Below are 22649 nucleotides of genomic sequence, written 5' to 3' on the forward strand. Positions count from 1 at the left end.
TTCCTGTATAATGGAAGAATACAGATATGAGGGACATACTGGTGGAGAAAAGGCATGGGCATAAGCAATAATTGATGTTAAAATACAGTACCTGCCCAGTGTTTTGACCTGGCTTTTATGATGTGGTGTGACATCTCCTTTCCTGTACCTATACTTTTCATTAATGTCTAATCTAATAGGTCTCTCTGATCTTGTTAGTTGCTACTATAATACCAGTAATAAGCCAAAGATTTTATATTGTGCAACAAATATCTTTTGTACCTTTTATAAATATTAAACTTTACTCACCCAAACTTAGCTTGATTTTTCTTCCTCAGTGAACACCAAATGAAAAGAAGTATGTTCACCATCTTGGAGTTATCAGTCTAATTAATTAAACATTTTATATGGGGATATTTCACCTTATTCTGAGACTAGGTAGTATTACTCTAAGTAGATGCAGTGACGTGCTGTTTGTTAGGGCCAAATTGAGCTAAGACCCATCAATGTCACAACTAAGTACTATGGTGGCTGTACTGCAGGGTGCAGTACCTGCCACTGCTGGGGGACTCCTATCCCTGCAAAACACCTCCAGTTGAGGGGGAAGGAATTCATTCGAAAATACAGGTTTTCGTGACAATACGCTGCAGAGTATTGGGGCTGTCTGCAGCCATATGCACCCCCTGGAGTCCTTGCAGCATGTGGGCTGTAAGTAGAGGAGGGAGTAGTTAGAGCAGGGAGCACAAGCCTTTGGGCTAGCCTGATTCTGGAACAGGAGGGGAGTGGGTTGTGATGGCAGATTGTGTGAGTGTGGAGTGAATGAGGTGGTAGGTTTACTGGTGTATGTGGGGAGGAGAGAGACTGGTCAGGGAGAGATTGGGACTAGAACAGAACAGCAAAGGGGGGATACAAGGGTAAATACTGTGTTCTCCCATCTTGCCCTTTACTATAAAGTGTCCTCTTTTTTTCATTGTGAATGGGGGAGAAGGAAGAAGACAACTTCCCAATGACCTTTTGTTCTCCACCGAAATTCTTCCCCGTGACCCTTTCCACCTCCATAGTGTCAGCTTTTCACTTTGAAAATATGATCAACCTGCAAGGGATTGGGAGTATGTAGATGGCTATTAGTGAGACAACCTCACTAATTCTATGACTGGGCAGTCGTTAGAGAATTCCAGAATATCTCAAAATATTCTAAAGGAATTGATTCTGGACTTCTAAAGTCACCTATCTCAATCATTTTTAATATAATGCAGGACAAAAGAAGAATGTGGACAGAATATCACACCACAGTTAGGGCTTAATAGCGTTTCATCACTGATGTTATTGCCAAGGTTAATCCCACAGTTGGTGTCTTAATTGGCATCACTACAAACTTTTGCAGACGGGGTGCTGCTGATGGACCTCATATGAAAGACTCTGTCTTGTGTAAGAAGTCACTAAAATGATATTCGTGCTGTTTATACAGCATACTCCACTTTGAAACAGAGTTCCTGCCCTGAAGCACGTACAGTATAAAGCCATGAATATGGACAATACAGACCAAACAGAATGATGTATGACCAACTGGAATGCTTCATTACAAGGATGGCTTTTTTAAAAAAAAGGTTTATTAAAGAGAGAGGGTATGTTTGGCATACATTTATTTGAGGCTGTTTCAGGCACAAAGAATGGCATGAAAAACATGACTTGGGAATTGTGGGCAGAGAGAATATGGTAAGAGTGGGGGAGGGATAGTAGGAGTAAAGTTCTTGAAGTGTTATGTAAATGAAGTGAAGAGTCAGTTCCATATGAAAGGAGGGGAAGCCAAACCAGATATTTTAGAAAAGGGGGGATGGGAATAGGGAAGATTTGTGTGCAAACAAACGAAGAGCTGCATTTGGGAAGAGAGGAAGTTGTAGTGGGTAAGGCAGGAAATTGCCAGAGAAGGATTAATATGGCCAAAAAGACAGAGAGGAAGAACACTGGAAATGTAGAAACACCACCAATCGGATTTGTCATGGGTGTGAATGTGATTGGAGAAAAATCAAGATTATGAACCTGGGTGACTGTAAGGTTGATGTTAATAGAGAATGGGGAGAAGAAAGAATCTGATTCTGACATTGAGCTTAAAGTGGCAGTGATGCTCTCCAGGAGAAGAAATTGGAGATGCACCTATAGGTGCAGGACTGCACAGAAGGTGAGCAGCTGTGATGGAACAGTGTATTTGTAGTTAGCATCAAGGTAATAGTTGAACTAGTGGCAGTAGATGAAATCACCTACCACCCCCAACGAGCAGCGGTAGCTATATCAGCGGGAGAGCATCTCCTGCTTACATCGTGCTGTCCACACTGGCGCTTTTGTCAGTGAAACTCCAGTCAGTTGGGTTTTTTTCCTCCACACCCCTGACCAACAAAAGTTTTACCAAGAGAAGTGCTAGTGTAGACATAGCCTAATTTTCTCATCTGTGAAATGGAGATAATAGTTCCTTTTTCTCCCCCTTTTGTCTGTTTTGTCTATTTAGATTGAAACTCTTTGGGGAAGGGACTGTCCCTTACTGCATGCCTAGAACAGTGGTGCTACTGTAATAGAAATAATAAGGGCTAACCTTCTCTGGGTCTTTGTTCACTTAGCTGCAGAAAAATTAAATGTAGAGGCTTAAAGCTGCCCTTGATCACATGGATGCCAGATTCCCCAGGTTACACCAATTACAAGTCATGTGGTTTCAATGCTTTTACTCACTTTTAGTTACTAAAAAGAATGGGTCCATTATGGCAACATGCAAACTACAGGTATTCAAAATACAGAGGATTCTGCTTGATAATCCAGATAACTTTTAGTTAATGAAAGCATTTTGCATGGAACAGATACTGTCCAATTGACTATAATGTTAATTGATCTGCATATAAGCAACAGGCATGCTGGCTACTAACTTGTTTTATGGAAAGTCTGGGCTGCAGGTAGATTTGAGGGGCTGGGCTGAGCATCAGCTGCAGCCTGGTTTTCGGGGCTGCAGACAGGGAAGCACTGGGGGGTGCATGGTACCTCTCCCTGCACTCTCCAGCCTGAGAGCCAGTGCTTAGCACATCCCATCACTGCCTGTCCTATCTAGTCCTGCAAACCTGCTTGTGGCTGTGGCTTTCTATGGGGAACAGGGCTGCTGGGACATGCAGAGCCTGGGTCCCTGGTGTCAGAGTAGGATGCAACCCAGAGAGCACAGGGAAAGGTATGGTATAGCTCTGTATTCCTTTAGCCCCTCCCTCCACCCCCTGTGGAAAGCCCCAGCATCTGGGTAGTGGTCCCCTCCCAGCCACTGCCCACAGTGTACTTTGGGGCCCAGTATGGGCACATCCCAGTACTTCATTTGTGACTGCAGTCTGGCAAACCTGCCTTTAGCTTATTGGCAACTATCAGATAATGGCAACTTTTTTCTGTCCACCAAGAGGTTGCTAATAACTGTCTGGGAATTGGTCTTGCTCTGAGCAGGGGGTTGGACTAGATGACCTCCTGAGGTCCCTTCCAACCCTGATTGTATGAATCTACTGGACTATCAAAATTTAACTGTATGCACATATAAGCTTTTAACCATCAGGCCACTCTGACCATCAGGATCTACTATTGTGCAGGGCTGTGCTAATAAAATGAAGGTTTTCCACAATGAGCATAGTCAAAGTAAGTCTGCTATGTGCAGCAAATCATAAGCTAGGGCTTGCTATAGATACCAATGAATGGCCCAAGTGCAGATATTGCTCATCCCTAGAAAGCTATTCTCTGTTGGCTTGAAGGATTGGGTAATGACCAGGAACAAAACAGTTTACGGATACCCACTGTGACTGTATGTCCATGCTGCTGTCAGACACCTGCAACTGACTTGTGCCAGAATACTCTGGCTTGTGGGGCTTGGGCCAAGGGGCTGTTTAACTGAGGTGTAGACATTCAGGCTCAGGCTGGAGCCTTTATTCTAGGAGCCTGCATGGTGTGAGGGTCCAAGAGTTTGGGCTGCAGCCCAAGCCTGAACCTCTCCACCACACTTAAACAACAGCTTAGCCCGAGATCCATGAGCCAGAGTCAGCTGGCACGAGCCAGCCATGAGTGTCTAATTGCAGTGTAGAGAGGCCCAGTGAGTGCTCAATAGCAGACTGTGCTAGTGGAGGACTAGACTAGTGCTAATCTACGTGATCAGATGTGGATTTCAAACCAGCTGGTCATTATCCATATTATTTAGGTTTTAAAATCTTTACTTGAATTTGAAATGTTGCAGTTTTGTTTTGACTGATGACAGAGACATTTTAATTTATATAAAAGCAAGGCCAAGACAAAACACATAAAATGAAGTGAGTCAGACAGACTAAAAAAATAAAAAGGCAAAACTGACAAAAATTGTCCAAAACCAGTCTTTAGACAGTCATAACAGGAACATCTTTAATTTAATTGAGAGAATAAAACTGAATCCTGAAAATTGGGACAGCCATGTTTTAGAATAACCAAATTTTGAAGACTTTAGCTGCCTGTGCACAAGTAATTTCTGGCTGGTATGATTGTGAAAAGTACTTTCAAAACATGAACGAAGTGTAACTGAGCCAATGAAGTCTGCCTGAGTCAGAAGAGAACCTGAAACAATATCTGAGTTGCAAACTGCTCCATTCATTTCAGTGGATGTTAACTTGGATGCGAATGATGAAACTTTAAATGTCAACATGTTACTACTTAAATGAGCAGTAAAATTTATCCTATATTGAAGGGCTACACCAGCCATTCTCAAATGTTTGGTGTGTAATTACTGGGGGTGTCTAAAGGACTAGTGTGGGTGTTGCAGATGTATAAATTGAGTAGGCCTTTAACAACATATGGTGGCATTGGAGGAGGGTCAGAGGTAGCTATTAATTTCCTTTTTCTGAAGTGGGACTTTTCTTTCATGAACTTACGAAATACTGGACTACAAGAAAGGAAGAAGGAAAAATTGAAGGCTGCTAATGTTTTTACTGACTAAGCTGAGTGGGACAGTTCAAATCTCTGAGCTCCAGGCTCTCTGCAGACACAGGCGGGCACAACTTCATTGGTTTACACTTTAAAACATCAAATTTCTTTTCATAATGATAAGGGCTAGAATAATTTTTTTTTTAAAAAATGAAAGCTAGAATTTGGTAGTAAGGAGCAATTGCAGAATTATGAAATAGTGTGGGGCCCTGGATATATTATACAAATTAACTTCACCCATAAAATTGATTGAATTTAAGTTTCAGTATCAGAGGTGCAGTGGTATAAATGAAGTGTCCCTTTATGTCAAGGAGATCAATTCATTTTGCTTAGAAACTTCTATACAAATAGTGTTGAAGAATCCAGAATCTTCTGGAATGCTGTATCAGACTCAAAATGCATTAGACAACTCTTCTAAGCAATGCACGTTCAAGGGTTGCTTCTCTGTACTTTTCCAAAAACATTTTGAGGGTTTGTTTTTTATAAAACTTGATTGCCAAGTCACTTCAATTGGAATGTTTCCAAGGTACTAGTATGTGTGCAATTCAGTTTGGCAATCGTTTGGTATGATTGAGTTGGTTTGGATCTATGAACTGAGACTAAGCTTCTTGTGCACAGTAGCCCCACTCTTGGAATCGGATATCTTCCTTCCAAGGGAGGATGGCATCAGGGGGAAATGTTCACAGATAAATTAATGCATTCTTCGAGTGGTTGCACATGTGTATTCCACTCTTGGTGTCTGCACACCAAGCATGTAGCCGTCGGAAACATTTTCCCTCAGAGATACCTGTTAGGCAGCTCGAGTCTCCCTGCTTCCACATGCCACTGTATGCAGGTATGAGCGCAGAGCTGTTCCTAGTCCCCCTCAGTTCCTTCTTACCGTGACAGTTGTTGGAACTCTTTTTCTATACCAGAACAGTTTGTGTCTCAGCCTTTGTGTGAACAGGGTGTGTGTGTATATAGCTAGTCTAGTTCTTAGTCTTGTTAGGATAGTAAGTTTTAGTTCCTGTTAATTTAAAAAAAAAATTTGGACATTTCCCCATTTGGAGTTTTTTCTAGATACGGTACTGAGTTATGCCCCATTCACTGGGTTTCAAGCTGTAGGCTTCTCGCTCCTGGCTTATGCCAGTGAGTAACCCACATAATAGCTGCTTGAGGTGTTTGGGAGAGGCACATATGAAGGACCAGTGCCCGATTTGCAGAGAATTCAAGCCTAGGACAAAGAATGCTAGTGAGGCTAGGCTGATGGAGGCAGTGCTCAGGCCACTGTCGGCGCTGTCTTGAGGCTCTCCCAATCTGACTTGGTACCGAGTGCTGCAGCTTCTGTAAGGAGCACACCTCTGGAGTTAACAGAAGCCAGTACCGTTCTCTCTTGCCTGTACCCAGGAAAAAATACAAACCTTCCAGAGAATTCTAACTTTGGGAACTGGGTTAAGAAGTCGTAAAGTGGAGTACAGTAGAAACCTGAGCACTCCTCCTCCAAATCTGTGTGCAAGTTGGCACAGTCGGCCCTGGTGCTATAGGGGACTCTGAGCCTGGTGCCAGAAGTGGCAGGGTCAACTTCTTCCGTACCACAGGAGGCTATCTTGGTGTGACTACCCCAGAGGCATTTGCAGCGGCAAGAAACCTGCTTTGCCTCTCAGTGCACGGTGTCTCCATCCTTATAAGAGTCCAGTCCCCTCACACCACTGCCAGAGATTCAATCTCCAGCACTGCCCTTGCCTGCTTCCCAGGGGAAGCCTGCCACAATGGGGTTACTCTGTGCATCACCTGGCTCCCAGCACTCATCCCCGGCACCAATGGGATCAGCTCCACCATAGTCAGAAGTATGGATATCCTCCTAGTTGGATTGGAGATGGGATCATATGTATCTCAAACACGAAGGAGCACCTCCCAGTCTCTGCTCAGATCCTCTCTTCCTGCTGACCACTGTGACACTTCAGTGGGCACTCCCATGGGAATGTGACTAGGATAGTGGGGCCCTGCTCTGTATCAGTGGCCCTTTTGTAATCCTGGGGGGTTTCCCCCACTTCCAGATCATCCCCCACACTGTGCGTATCAGTGCATTGTCTAGAAGAGCAAGTCTATGTACTGAATGGCTCATACCTCAGAGTGTGGTATTGGGCCTGGTACAGTATCAGGTGGAGGTGCCAGAGCAACAGGCAGTAGAGAAGATTATACCCCCTCCAGTCTTGTCTTCCTCTTTGCCTTCACCAGATGAAGCCATTTCATCTAGTACACTTCACCTCCTCCTGATGATTTTAAAGTTTTATCAGGAATTGCTCAAGAGAGTGGCTGCAGGATTAGGTTTACGGTTCAAAGAGGTGAGAGAGTCTTCACATCACCGGGTTGACATTTTATCAATGGTAGGGTCCCTGTAGCGTAGCTCTACCAATTAATGAGGCAATACTAGAGCCTATAAAGACTCGGTAGCAGACTCCATCATCACTGCCTCCCACCTTAAAAAGGGCAGAAAGAAAATATGTACCCTCCCAAGGTTTTGAATACCTCTGTACTCACCCACCACCAGGCTCTTTAGTTGAGACCATGGCTAATTAGAGCAAACATCAAGGGGCACAAGGCTCCCACTCTAAATCAAAGGATGCTAAAAGGCTGGACTTATTTGGCAGAAAGATTTATTTGGTGATTCACTAACCAACAGACTTTGCTGGGGCAGTATAATTAATTTATGGGGCTCAATGGAAAAGTTCAGAGAGCTGCTTCCAGAGAATACTAGACAGGAGTTCGGTTCCCTAGTCAATGTGGGTAGATTAGTCAGGAGAACACCACTGCAGGCAGGGCTGGATGTAGCAGACTCAATAACTTGAACCCTGGCTTCTGCAGTGGCCATGTGTAGATCATCCTGGTTGCAGTCTTCTGGGCTCCCCTATGACATACTGAGCACTATCCAGGTCTTGCCATTTAAGGGTCCTTCTCTATTCTCAGACCAGATGGACAGCAAGCTTCATGGACTTAAGGAGTCTAGCGCCACTCTAAAGTCCTTTTCCTCAGCAGGACCTATCAAAAAAGAGGTTCAGGATTTATAGGTGTAGGCCTCCTGCTACTTGGGCTCTGGACCACTCAAGACACCTGGGAACTCCGAAGAGGTAGTTTGGATGGACCACTTGAGGTCAACATATCTCCAGACCCAACCCCCCGACCTTTGCAAGCCATCTGTCCCATTTCCACAGTTCTTGATCTCAGATTAATTTTGGACCAGTGGGTCTTGAGTACTGTGTAAGTGGGACAGATTCTCCAGTTTGCTTCTACCCTTCCCTCCATGCCCCTCTTTACGGACCAATCTCACAAGAAATTCCTTATCCAGGAAATCAATTACTCCTTCACTTGGGAGCCATAGAGGAGGTTCCATGTGATTTCAGAGGGAAGGGGTTTTATTCCCAGTATTTCCCAATTCCAAAAGCAAAGGGGTAGGGGATCTCGGATCAATTTTAGACCTGCATCAACACAACAGATTTTTAAAAAGGATAAAGTTTTGCATGGTCACACTAGCTTCTGTCATCCCTTCCCTGGATCTTGGGGACCGGTACGCTGACCTCAACTTGAAAGATGATGAAGGAACAATAATCCACACTGTGTAGAGTCAAGCACAGGAATTTATTACGCAGAGCGCTGGTGGGGTGTCACTTTGCTTATTAGGCTCAGAGACACTGCAAAACAATTAGTTACAGTAAATTATATATGGTGCTTATTGGGCGGAGGAACTTCCATGTAGCAATCAGTCAAGCTCACAGAAAGTACCTCTGATTTCTGGTAAATCAAAATCTTTATTAGTTCACAATACTACTTTTTGACCTGTCAGCAACTTCCAGAGTCTTTACGAAGGTCATGGCCGTAGTAGCTGCGCTCTTCTGAAGATCAGGAGTGCAGGTTTACCCTTACCTAGACAACTGGCTTATCAAGGGCCAGACCAAACAGCAAGTGCAGAGCAGTGGTGCCATGATCCGTCTGGGACTGATAATCAACACAGAAAAATCTGTCCTCACCCCAGTCCAGAGGATAGAATTTATGGGGGCTGTACTGGACTCCTCTCAAGCCAATGCCTTTCTTCCAGTGTCAGGTTTCAGGCAATTCAATTGTCATAGGTTTGAAGGCTTGCCCAGTCACAATAGCACAAAACTGTTTGAGGGTTCTGGGTCACCTATGTGGTTCAGTACATCAGATTACAACTCAGAATTCTGCAGGACTGGCTGGCTTCAGTTGGACTCTAGTGAGGTGAGGGCACTCTTACCACAGATTGATGGGCAGATCCAGCTAGTGTATGTTCAGGTGTTCTGTTTGTGGATTACTTATTCTACCTGAAGCACCAAGGTTTGATGGGTAGTGCCATCAAAGTACATCTAGCTGCTATTTCAGTGTTCCATCCTAAAGTGAACAGTCACTCTATTTTCTCCAGTGACATGTCCATAAGGTTGTTTAAGGTCTTAGTCAGATTATAATCTCAAGTGCCAGACTCTGTTCCCCTATGGGATCTAAACTTTGTATTGTCAAGACATGCTTGCTACTGCTTTGGTCAATGAAGGTGGCATTTCTGGTGGTCATTCCATCAGCCAGAAAATAGGGGAGCTGCAGGCATTAATTTCAGAACCTCCCTATATGATCTCTTTTTTTTTTTTTAAGTACAAGGTTTCCCTGCACCGTCATCCAAAGTTCCTCCCTAAGGTGGTTTCCTCTTTCACATCAACCAGGCAATTTATTTGCCTGTTTTCTGCCTGAAGCCATCTACAAAGAGAGGTTTTGCATACCTTGGATCAAAAGAGCCTTGACATTTTACCTGGCTAGAACCAGACACTTTTTTAATCTTCCCAGTTGTTCATAGTAGTGGCTGACAGAGTAAGAAGTCAATCAGTCTCCACTCAAATAATTTTTTCCTGGATTGCATCCTATATAAGCATGTTATGATTTGGCTAATAGTGCACCACCCAACAGAGTCACAGCTCATTCAACAAGGTCACAATTGACTTTGGCCTTTCTGGCACAAATTCCAATTGTAGACATTTGCAGAGTGGCAACCTGGACCTCAGTTCACGTTTGCCTCCCACTATGCTGTGTCTCAGAACTCCAGAAACGATGCTAGAGTGGGTCAAGTTGTTCTATAATCTTGATTGAAATAGACTCTGATCCCACCTCGTGTTCTACAGCTAGTGAGTCACCAAGAGCGGAATCCATATGTACAATCACTTGAAGAGAAAAACAGCTCCTAACCTGTTCCGTAATGGCTGTTCTTTGAGATTTGTTGCATGTGTCCATTCCATGACCCACCCTCCTACCCTTCTACATCAGAGTTCTGACCAGAGAGGGGGGTTAGGGGTGGCTCTACCCTTTAAACCTCCATGCAGTAGCGCCAGCAGCAGGGGAACATGAGCCCTCAATGGGTACAACTGAGGGAAAAGGTTTCTGATGGCTGTGTGCTCAACACACACACACCAGGAGTGGAATGGACATGTGGTACGCATCTCTAAGAACAACAGTCCTGGAGCAGGTTAATAACTTTTTTTAATTTTGGGGAGTGATCCAGCAATAATTCCAGTAGTGTACAACCTTTGTGGCACCAAAAGCAGCATTGTAACTTATCAGAAGTCTGAGAGTTACATTTAGTTTGCATATATGTGCAATTTTTGAAGCACACTAATACTTTGAAGAATTCAACTGATTGAGGATCAGTGGGAATGTGGTTCTCCTTAACCAAAAGGTAACTTATTGATTATTTCTGAGATGGCTGTGTACATTATGCTAACGAAATGTAGGCTTGAGTTTGCAAGGTAACTGAAATATCTTGGTTTCTTACTAAATTAATGTGTACTTTAAAAATAAAAGAGGAAAGCTACACAAAAAATGGAAAGCCCCTTTTAGTTTAAGTACATAAGGCTTGATGATCATCCTGGTATCACCGCATTCCTGCCTCTTCACCCATGGCCTAGAAGTTCAGAATGGAAGAATCGTAGAGACTAAAGCCTTTATTTCGTAGTACCTGCCCTTTTAAAAAGGTATCCGAGTGAAACTAAGTAGTCCCGCAGTATTTTAGTGTTTGACTAGTGCTGACGGTGAAGCACTGTGGTCTTGAGAGTATGCTGTCTGCCTCCTTTGTCAAAGGGCAGTTTTGAGGGAGCAGAAACAATGAAAACTGAAAGAGGGTTGTGTGGGACAAAAGGAAGAGATGTGCAAAACCACCACAAGTTTTTGAGAAAGGGTGAATGTGTTAGATGAAAGCATAGTGACAAATAAAATGCTGATCCATGAGGAACTGGAGGCCTTCAGGATTCCTTCACTGGCCTCTTAAGGATATTGAGAAGAAGCTTTATGGAAGAGAGAAAAAAGAACTGAAGGGATTGCTATATTGAGATATTGTATCAGTCCATTACTTATCATGGCAAAAGCTCAAGATACAAGTAATACAGTAACTAACTTATACTGTACTGCAGGGGTCGGCAACCTTTCAGAAGTGATGTGCCGAGTCTTCACTTATTCACTCTAATTTGAGGTTTCGTATGCCAGTAATAAATTTTAACATTTTTAGAAGGTCTCTTTCTATAAATCTATAATATATAACTAAACTATTGTTGTATGTAAAGTAAACAAGGTTTCAAAATGTTTAAGAAGCTTCATTTAAAATTAAATTAAAATGCAGAGCCTCCCAGATGGTAGCCAGGACCTGGGCAGTGTGAGTGCCACTGAAAATCAGCTTGTGTGCAGCCTTCAGCACACGTGCCATAGGTTGCCTACTCCTGCTGTACTGTTTTACCAAGAAGAATGGGAGAGTAGATTCCATAAACATATGGCTTAGGGAGATAAAGCAAGGAAACCACATTGCTCCCCCAAAATGAACCCTATTATTAAAACAAGTGAAGATTTAAGAATTCTAGGACTTACTGTGGGCTACTCTAGAATTCTGAATGAAGTAGCAAAAGAGCAAGTAGGGTATCTTGCAAAAGTATATTTACACTTCTGTTTGGAGTGAATATACCTTCATCAGACCTTGAGCCCTCTATTCACATACAGGCAGCAGAAGTACAGGCTTCCTCAAACTACTCCAGCCATGTGCTTCCAATCTGACCCATATGGCCCTCCAGTCTCAATAGGACTGTGCAATCTTTGGTCTTCCTGCTGGAACTGATAATTAGGTTGCAAGTTATGATGATGATTTTCTGATAGACATGTTCAGGAACTAGACTGATATCATTTAACTTAATACAGTGCACTGAATAGCTATGAGATGTAGATGGATTTTGGTCACTGCCAAAATGAACCGTAGCAGATGAGGAAACTAGCATGAGAGCTCCGGTGATTTCGGCTGGGCAGTAACAAATAAACACATGTTGAGCCTCAAGGTTTGTCAATTTAGATAAAAGTGTGGATGTTTATCTGAACCTATGAAGGAATTACTGTTCCTCTAGTTGGTCCTCTTGTATGCTGCCTCCAGTGGCAATAAAATCTTTCCCCTTACTACTAAGATGACAGTTGTTTCAGAAAGAATAGTCTTCAAGGGAAGGCTCCTCTCTACTTTCCTCAGGAGCAGCTGGACTAGGTGTGAGGTCTTGCTCTCTCTCCACTAGACCCTGTTTACTTAACATTACATTTGGTACTCTACTTTGATTAGACCCAGAAGATGATGTTCTCATGGGAAAAGCCACTTACCCTCTGAAAAGAAAGATCTCTTCTGCTTTGGAACTTCCCAGATAAACATGGTTCAATCTGAGATACTTTTCAAGGCAAATCCTCACACCATAGCTAAAAGTGAGCAACAGCTGGACCCGGTGGAGACTTTGGGTGCGGCCGCATCCTATTATGATAACATTTTTAAGTGCCCATCACTGACGCATCTGAACTCATGTGGTTTAAATTAAGATATTGGTGATTTTAATGAGAAAGTAGGAACATGAGGGATCATTTGGGTAGGGCTGAGTTTCACTTTTTTTCTTTAAAGATTCAAATAAGTCTTCATTTTGTGAGATGGGGCAGTTTCATATTTGCTTGTCCGCTTTTATTACAATTTTGAAACACGCATTTATGTATTTGATTTGTACTGTGTGCAAACACAAATCAAGGAGTAATGGTTGTCTTCCTGCAAAGGATGCCTGTTATTGAAGCCTAAACAGAGATGGTTCTGTTTGCTGAGCAGCCTCTTCTTCTACTTCATTAGGCTCTACTTTGTCCTGTATCTCTGAGTGCACTAATGGGGCTGAAGGTGGAAATTACTCTTTCCAGTATTTCCTTTTTTGTGTAGCATTTTTACTGCTGGCAATATGTAAAGTTTCAGAATCCTGGCTAAAAAGCCTGGGCTAACTGACCTTTTTACCCTTCTCTTTTTCCTAATGACAGACATTGTAGAAAGTTGCACTGAAGTGTCTGCTCTGGGGAATCAGAGTAAATATATTAGGGCTGCAAAGAACTACATAGACTTGAGATTAAATCTGTTCTATACTCTATGCTGGGTTGGGGAGGTACAGTGAATAGGTGGATTTGGAAAAAGGATCTTGAATTCTGTTGTTAGCCTGACTTGAGAGAAACTGATTAGTTTGTTAGAGGTAATGGTAGACTATTGAGGCTGTGTGCACAGCCCATTTGTGGTTGAATGCTACCAAAGAATGTGACATGGAAGGTCGGTAATAGCAATATGGGATAATAGCTTACTCACATGTGGGAATTAAACTAAGGTGTCTTGTAGATTTTAGTGAAGCATTAGGAAAAAGTGGACATCAGTTTTTATACCCTCTCAACACTGTGATCTGAGTGCTGTACAGTACTGAATTAAGCAACACGACTAATATCCATCACATATGGGTTAAATGATGTTCAGTCTTGAGTGATTGGCGAAATAACTGTATTAAATTATAAAACACACTTAAAAGACAAATTAATTTTCTGTTAAAATGACTTGCTACAATGAGTTGAATAAGATGACTAATGATTAAATAGCTGTAGCTTTATATGTGTACTGACTCAGTCCTCAGAAAGATTAAATAGACTCTCCCCCATTCTGATAATGCTAAACAAACATATATTTTGTTATAGCACTTGTAGTAACCTCATTTACAAATACTGTACATTTGGTTTACTACAGTTTGCAACAACTTTTTGCAACCTGTTAAGAATATATTTTATTAAATCTTAGTGACAGTTACAGTGCTCAGTTGGGTTACTGGCATGCATCTCTTTTTATAATTCTTCTGGGTACAGAACGTGAACAGAACAGCAATTGCAGATTTAAAAACTGGTAATTTTACCACAGAAGTTAACTAGATTTTCGTTCCAAGACACAAGAAGTGCTATGTCACTCTTCCAAAACTGATCTCTGTCAGACATAGTGATCACCTGCCAGTGGTTATTCATTTCCCAGAGGATTACAGACAGAAGTCATTCGTTCAACATAATTCTAAGGCTTTTACTCTTCGCTGTGTGTCTCAGCCACTGGTTCTACCTCACCCTCCACATGATTGCTTGGATAGACAAGTTTAGGTATTCCATGTCTTGGAATGACAAGAGGTTAAAGATAGCTTTCAGAGATTTTCCTGTAAGCCTTATTTATGTCACGGCATGTAATAAGGTAGTCAGACACCTTTTGCTCTGCCTTGGAAGCATAAATACAGACCAAATAGCATCAAAGGACTCTGAAGACAAACTGTTTGGCAGCTATTTTGTCCAGGGGATTCCCCAAAGTAGCTGTGAAGCCCAAGAAATCCGTGCTATCCTCCTTTCCTCATAAATGGGACTTTCATTCTTTTTGCAACAGGACAGATTTCTAGACCAAGCCTCCTTGATACCAGCAGAGAGATTTCTATTGCAAAAGCAAGTGGAATAATTTAGAAGATGGAAGAAAATCACCTTAGACAAGTAGGTCTAAGAACAGTTCACAAGGAACATTTGTGTGAGCTGCTGAATATTAAAACAAATGTTCAAGCTTTGTCTACAGTGGGAAACTGAATCATCGCTGACACTTTTCAGCAGTGTTTTTCCCTGAAGTAGCAAGGACAACTGCTTAAGTGCTGGTGTAGACGTAACTCCTCTCTGTCTACTTAAAAGTTCCCTAAGAAGGATGGCCTTGAGATTAAAGGCCTGGAGTTGGAAGCAGTAGATCTAAGTAAGACTCCTGACTCTGACACAGACTTCCTATGTGAACTTGGGCAAGTCACCAACTTTTCTACTTCAGTTTCTCATCTATAAAACAATAATACCTCACAGGAGTGTTGGACTCGTGTATTTTTTCATGCTCAGATAATGTAGTGATGAACACCACAGAAGAAGCTAAGAAGAAATAAATTTAAATAGAAATACCACAAGAGTGTCACACTTTGGATATACACAAAGGCACTGCAGGATATGTTTAGAACCTGTCACCCAAGAAAGGAGGACAAGAAAGCTTGAAATCTTCTGAGTTGGACCAGAGCATGCTGAAGTTCCAATTTTGCTAAGGGTTTATTGGCTAATCTGTGTGAGGATTAATCACTTCACTGGCAGAAAGCTCTTATGCATTCTCCCTAAACATCTGCGTTCCCAGAACACCCATTAGCTTGATTTGAGCCGTAGGATCATTTTAGCCTCTGATTTGTCTGTCTGTTTGTCTCTGTCTGAGGGATTGGAAACACCTACAAGATCTCTATCAACCCTACAAGGCAGCCTATCAACCCTACAAGGCAGCCATGTGGTGATAGTGGTATTTGCAAGGAGTGTGCCGCAACCTGCACTGCCTCAGAAATCTCTTAAAATCTGTCTACATTCAGCATCCTAGTGGCTCTTTTTATTATGTAGTTATCCTCTCTCTTTTAGGCGCTTATTTCACATCCCTTCATAAATTTTGTCAGATGTGACGGGGCTCTAGAATGGAAAACTTCTTGTTTGCCTGATCATTTTCTTTTTTGTATATTTCATACCCACCAATCTGACCCACAATGGCGGATTAAGATTTTAACTAATTTCTTCAAATTGAAAGACTCAAGAAAGGGAGAAAACTGCTTAAAGTACCATAAAGTATTTGTTGTGGTTAATATTTCAGATATCTACTCTAGCATTAAACACTGTAGAGAACTCTGTATGGCCCAACAGTTTCAGAACATGTATATTTAGTTTTCAGGCACAATCCTCAAATTTTGTGGGGGTTCAGCAGGAGAGATTTTCTATTCCCTTGGAGCCAACTCCGCTAGTCTGAACCTATTTTCTTATCTGAATTTGAGGGCTGAAGAAAGGAAACAAGAAAACTTCCTTCTCCCAAAACCAGCTCTGTAAGAAAACTTCATTTAAGATTTCAGTTCAACTAGATTTTTCTGCAGTCATTGACGTCACAAGCACTTAAAGAGCTCTAGTAAATGCTTTGTTCATCCAGGGCTATATTTGTAAGGAGGAATGCACGGCTTCTGGATGACTCTGACATCATCACCACCCTCCTCCCTAAACACCTGCATTCCCAGAACACCCATTAGCTTGACTCGAGCCCTAGGGTCATTTTAGCCTCTGATTTGTCTGTCTGTCTCTGTCTGAGAGATTGGAAACACCTACAAAATCTCTATCAAGCATTCTTAAAACTACAATACCCACTTGCTGAAGTGAAGAAGCAGATTGACAGAGCCATAAGACAGAGCCATAAGAATACCCTGAAGTCACCTACTCCAGGTCAGGCCCAACAAAGAAAGTAACAGAACGCCACTAGCCGTCACCTTCAGCCCCCAACTAAAACCTCTCCAACACATCATCAAGGATCTACAACCTATCCCGAAGGATGATCCCTTACTCTCACAGATCCTGGGAGACAGGCCAGTCATTGCTTACAGACAGCCCCCCCCAACCTGAACCAAAAACTCACCAGCAACCACAGAACAAAAACACTAACCCAGTAACCTATCCTTGCAACAAAGCCCGTTGCCAACTCTGTCCACGTATCTATTCAAGGGACACCATCATAGGACCTAATCACATCAACCACACCATCAGAGGCTCGTTCACCTGCACATCTACTACTGTGATATATGCCATCATGTGCCAGCAATGCCCCTCTGCCGTGTACATTGGCCAAACTGGACAGTCTCTGTGCAAAAGAATAAATGGACATAAATTGGATGTCAAGAACTATGACATTCAAAAAAAAAAAAACCCAGTTGGAGAACACTTCAGCCTCCCTGGTCACTCAGTTACAGACCTAAAAGTTGCAGTACTCCAACAAAAAAACTTAAACAGACTCCAACGAGAAATTGCAGACCTGGAATTAATTTGCAAATTGGACAACATTAAATTAGGCTTGACTAAAGACTGAGCGTGGATAGGTCATTACACAGAATTAAAAGGATTTCCCCATGCTAATTTTCCCCCTAAGGTTACTCATACCACCTTGTCAACTGTGTGAAACAGGCCATCCGGATTATCACTAGGAAAGTTGTTTTTTTCTCCTGCTGATACTAGCCTATCTTAATTGATTAGTTTCCTTAGCTAAGGCAACACCCATTTTTTCATGTTCTCTGTGTGTGTGTATATATGTTCCTACTGTATTTTGCACACCATGCATCTGATGAAGTGGGTTTTAGCCCATGAAAGCTTATACCCAAATAAATGTTAGTCTCTAAGGGCCACTTGTAGTCCTCCTTTTTCCTCGAACTAGTGTTTATTTAAGTCAAACTGGTCAGTTAGCTCAGGCATGGAGCGAATAGGCGCGGCTCACTCACTGTCAGCAATGGAAGCTACAACCTTCGCGTTTTCCCCGGCTTCTGCTCTCAGTCTCGGCATATTCCTGCCCACCCTTGCCAGTGTTCCTCTTCGCCGTTACTGGGATCCTTGCCCCCTCTTCAGCCGCTACCCCGACTGCGCCTCCCAATAGCCTGCCCCTTCCCGTCGCTGTTGGGAGCCGCCCAAGGAGCTGGCAGTGCCCCTCGCCGGGGCTGGAGGGAGTTTTCTCCTGCAGGCAGAACAGACTCTGGAGTTCGTGGTCCGGCGCCTGCGGCGATCCGGGCGGGCTGGGCAGCGTTCTCCTCCCCCGAGCCAGGCCGCCTGGAGCAGCGTCCCCGCCCCGGGGAGGAGCTGGGAGGGCAGACGCCAGAGCCGCGCTGGCCCGCCCAGACCCCACACCTTGGTCGCTGCTGTGCGGGGTGCGGATCGCGCGCGAAGAGCGGAGGTGGGTCGGGCCGGGCCGCCCCACAGCGCGCGGGGTGTTGGGGGCAGACGGCGGCGGGCCAAGTCTGCCCCCCCCCTGCTGCCCCGGGGAGAGCGCAGTGCGGGCTGTGCCCGTTGCGGGTGTCGGCGGGAGCGGCCTCCCGGGGCTGGCCGCCATAGCTGGAGGTGGTTGCGGCTCCGTGTCGGTGCGCTGGGGCGCAGGAGGGGGTGAGAGGCAGCCAGCCTCCCTCCCTTTCTGCTCCGGGCTCCTCTCCGCCTCCCGGAGCGGCGCTGGCTGGGCCTGAGCATCCCGCGAGCACGGGCCGCCTTACGTAACCGGTTGTGTGCCCCGGCTGTCCCGGAGCGCCGCGTTCATTGTTTGCAGAAGTGGATCTCATCGAGCCCGATGTTTGCTTAGTAGAGGCTGGTGTTAAATTTGTGCTAGTCTGCACGGGATTTTCCATTTGTACTTCAGACCTCTCGTGCACCAGGAGGGCTCAGCCTCTGCCAGCTGAGGCTTTGCTTTGCGATGTCACAAAAGGAGTACTTGGCAGGCTGGACAGTTGGCATAGGTCACCCTCGGACTGAAACAACAAAATACTGCAGGGAGAGCAAACTGGGAATTAGATAACTGATTATATTCTACAAAGGGTTCTCTAGCTCCTAAAAGAGAGATCTGGAACGCTGTAAAATGCAATGTAAAACTACACACATAGTCATGGATTGCCAGGTTAGCCTGCAACCCTGTTTTTACATCATGGCTATCAGTTCAATATTGCAAACAGTTTTGAGCCAGAATAAGACTCTGAAGACTTGTTGCACGAGGACATAATCTCATTCACTGATTTGTAGAACCTTGAAAGACATACAAGCACACACAATTGATATATAAAGGGAAAAGATTAGCTTTAACGAAATTCAACTTGTCCAGACACACACAGTTGAGAGCTCTTAGTAACAGAGCAACATCAGAAAAAATGTAAACTTGGGGGTGGAAAAAGATTCTTAGACTATAAGTATCCATAGGTAGAGGATCGTCTTTCTCCTTTTTCTCAGGAGGAATGGGAATAAGCCTGGTATGTGAATTTACAATAAACAATCTCAGATAAGGGGATATTTGCTTTTAAATTATATTTATTCCTGTACTTTAAACATTGTATTGTCTATAGATTTTCTTCATCCGTGACAGTGTAAGAAATTTTAAAAAGATTGCTAGCAGAATTTTAGTTGTAAACTTAAGGTTAGCTGTGGTTCACTTTGTCTTTAGACTGTATTTACAAGACATGAAATTGTCAAATTTAAAAAAATCTGCTGGTGTTAATCCTAGCTAGCCATTGCATTCAATGTTTGTTTGTTTGCTAAATAATATTTTGTTGAATAAAATATTGAGACATTTCTGTTTTAGTGCTTATGGTGAAAATATATTTAGTAACCTGGAATTTTACTTTGTTAAAGTTGCTTTTATTTTCTTAGAGAATGCAGTGGTTGCAAGGTCTGTTACTGGACATGAGGTATCAATTAATACAAATTATATTTACTGTAATTTTTCAAGTAAGAGAACTCTTGTTCTGAAGTTTGTATATCAGAATATTCTGTTGCAATGCCACTCTGTTGGTCTGTTCACTGCCTTGTTAATTTTAATTCCTGCCAAATTAATAGATTAGAGAGACAAGGGGGGGGGTGAGGTAAATTTTTTTTTTATTAGGCCATCTTCTGTTGGTGAGAGAGGCATGCCTACATAGAGCTCTTTGGGTCTAGGAGAGGTACTCGAGCATGTCTACACTACAGAATTAAGTTGGCTTAAGTTAGGTTGACATACAGCTACTGCAGTAATTAAATTGGCTCTTTGTGTCCACACTACGCTCTTTCTGTCAGTGGTGCGCATCCTCACCAAGAGTGCTTGTACCCATTTAAGTGGGGCACTAGCAGCCGGAGCCCCAGAGCAGTGGGGCTCTGGGCGGTAACAAGCAATGTAAGTAACACAGTGTCTGTGCATCACCCTAACTACATCGACGGAAGTGCTACACTGCTCACAGAGATGGAGTTAAGTCAGTATAGTGGGTGACTTACAATGGCGGAAGGGACATTTTAGTGTAGATGCTTACACAGGCCATGTCTACATCTAAAATTTTGCAGCGCTGGTTGTTACAGCTGTATTAGTACAGCTGTATAGGGCCAGCGCTGCAGAGTGGCCACACTTACAGCAACCAGCGCTGCAAGTGGTGTTAGATGTGGCCACACTGCAGCGCTGTTGGGCGGCTTCAAGGGGGGTTCCGGGACGAGAGAGCAAACCGGGAAAGGAAACCAGCTTCCCCGCGGTTTGCTCTCTCGGTCCCGGAGCCAGCCAGCAAACCGCAGGGAAGGAGACCTGCTTGCTCGGGGTTCCGGGACCGAGAGAGCAAACCGGGAACGCCGCGGTTTGCTCTCTCGGTCCCGGAGCCAGCCAGCAAACCGCAGGGAAGGAGACCTGCTTGCTCGGGGTTCCGGGACCGAGAGAGCAAACCGCGGCGAAGCTGGTTTCCTTTCCCGGTTTGCTCTCTCGGTCCCGGAACCCCGAGCAAGCAGGTCTCCTTCCCTGCGGTTTGCTGGCTGGCTCCGGGACCGAGAGAGCAAACCGCGGCGTTCCCGGTTTGCTCTCTCGGTCCCGGAACCCCGAGCAAGCAGGTCTCCTTCCCTGCGGTTTGCTGGGTGGCTCCGGGACCGAGAGAGCAAACCGGGAAAGGAAACCAGCTTGATTACCAGAGGCTTCCTCCTTCCACGGAGGTCAAGAAAAGCGCTGGTAAGTGTCTACATTGGATTACCAGCGCTGGATCACCAGCGCTGGATCCTCTACACCCGAGACAAAACGGGAGTACGGCCAGCGCTGCAAACAGGGAGTTGCAGCGCTGGTGGTGCCCTGCAGATGTGTACACCTTCAAAGTTGCAGCGCTGTAACTCCCTCACCAGCGCTGCAACTTTCTGATGTAGACAAGCCCACAGTTTGGTCGATGTAAGGTCGCTTACATGTAGTGTAGATGAGGCCTCAGTGTCGCATCTAAATAAAAGGATGGAACTGAAAAGGAGTTAACACATGTTGCAAGAAACGATTCATATGAAGTGTGCAATTAACATCTCTAGAGTCATAGGACAAAGAAGAGTTAGTGAGTTACAGATAGTTTTACAGAGCTATAAATCCAGTGTCTTAAGTTCATAGTTTTTGGTGTCGAGTTGAGTTATGAATACAAGTTCAGCTTTTTGAAGGTGTTGTGCAGGTTTCCTTTGAGGCTAAGTACTGAAAGGTCAGGTCTGGAGTGATTTATGAAAAATGTTCACACTTGGGTGATACGATGTTTGTCTCATCATTTTTCTGTGTGAATTCACTTAAGAGTATAGTGCCTGTTTCATTTCACTCACATGGTGGTTGCTGGGGCATTTAGTGTACTGGACGAGGTACACCACTGACAAAATGGGAATTTTCTTATTGTTTTGTATGACTGTTGTGGTGCCTCAGTTTCTCTTGTGTGTTTCACAGGTATCTAGGTAGTGGGACAATGGTGTGTGATCATTGCAGAGACCCCTAGAGAGCAGTTGTGACTGCACTCTAACTGCCTGGGCCCAGACAATGACCAGACAGTCTGTATCCTGGCAACTGATGGCCGGGGCTGATCCTCTGCAAGAAACCAGCCAGTTGCAACACATGAGAAAACAAAGAGAGAGGTGAAGGCCAGGTGACTAGTTTGCTGGGAAAGAGACAAAGGATGGAGATGGGGCAACTGGGCATGACTGAGGCACTGCTAGATGCTGATCAGTCTCCTGGTTGGGACTCGGGGCAGGAGGAGCCTAGGGGTCTCGGTGTCCCCACGATGGACGTTGCTGAATCTTTCTGCTTTCTGTGCTAACAAGATCTGTTCTACGCTGTATTCCAGACAACTAATAAACCTTCTGGTTTGCAACACTGTCTGAAAGTCACTGCTGACTGCGGAAGTTGAGGGTGCATGGCCTCTTTGGAGGCACGTAAGGCTTCTCCTGGTGTCCTGTTGAGGTGGGCTCACTGCAGGGAGCTCACAGCATCAGGTCAGACCCAGAAGGCGCTGAAGCAGAGGAGGCTTGCCCTAGTGAGATTATGCCCTGAGGCGTTGTCTCACTACAAGAGGGTCCTGTCTGAACATCATTCAGAATTAGGGTTGCCAGGCATCCGGTTTTCGACCAGAACGCCCGATCAAAAAGAGACCTTGGCAGCTCCGGTCAAAACTCTGACTGGGCCGTTAAAAATCTAGTCAGTGGTACAGCAGGGCTAAGGCAGGCTCCCTGCTTGCCCTGGCTCTGTGCACTCCCCAGAAGCAGCTGGCATGTGCAGCCCCTAGGCACAAAAGCAATCAGGAAGCTCTGTGTAGCGCTGGCTCCGCAGCTCCTATTGGCCAGGAAACACAGCCAATTGGAGCTGCGGGGGTGGCGCTTGCAGGCACAGGCAGCACGCACTGTGCAGAGCCACCTGATCGCCCCTGTGTCTAGGAGTCGGACATGCAGGCCGCTTTCAGGAGCACCCCGGAGCCAGGTCAGGCAGGAAGCTTGCCTTAGCCCCGTTATCCCACCCACCCAGAGCAGCCTGAGGTAAGCGCCGCCCAGCCGCCGTCTGTACCTCAACC

At 44.4% G+C, this 22649-nt stretch overlaps 1 protein-coding gene across 8 annotated transcripts in view; it reads left to right on the forward strand.

Annotated features, from left to right (window-relative positions):
- The window catches only part of CPNE1 (copine 1), a 97212-nt gene that overhangs the window by 22599 nt on the left and 51964 nt on the right, over positions 1–22649 (forward strand). Inside the window, exon 1 of one of the 8 annotated variants that reach the window (XM_030532794.1) lies at positions 17961–18046. The exons of the other annotated variants lie outside the window; for them this stretch is intronic. The gene's annotated coding sequence lies outside the window, so the exon portion shown is untranslated. Of the gene's footprint in view, positions 1–17960; positions 18047–22649 lie in introns of those variants that run through there. 8 annotated transcript variants of the gene reach the window in all.

The sequence above is a fragment of the Gopherus evgoodei genome, chromosome 14 (assembly GCF_007399415.2).
Source record: "Gopherus evgoodei ecotype Sinaloan lineage chromosome 14, rGopEvg1_v1.p, whole genome shotgun sequence".
Lineage (NCBI taxonomy): Eukaryota > Metazoa > Chordata > Testudines > Testudinidae > Gopherus > Gopherus evgoodei.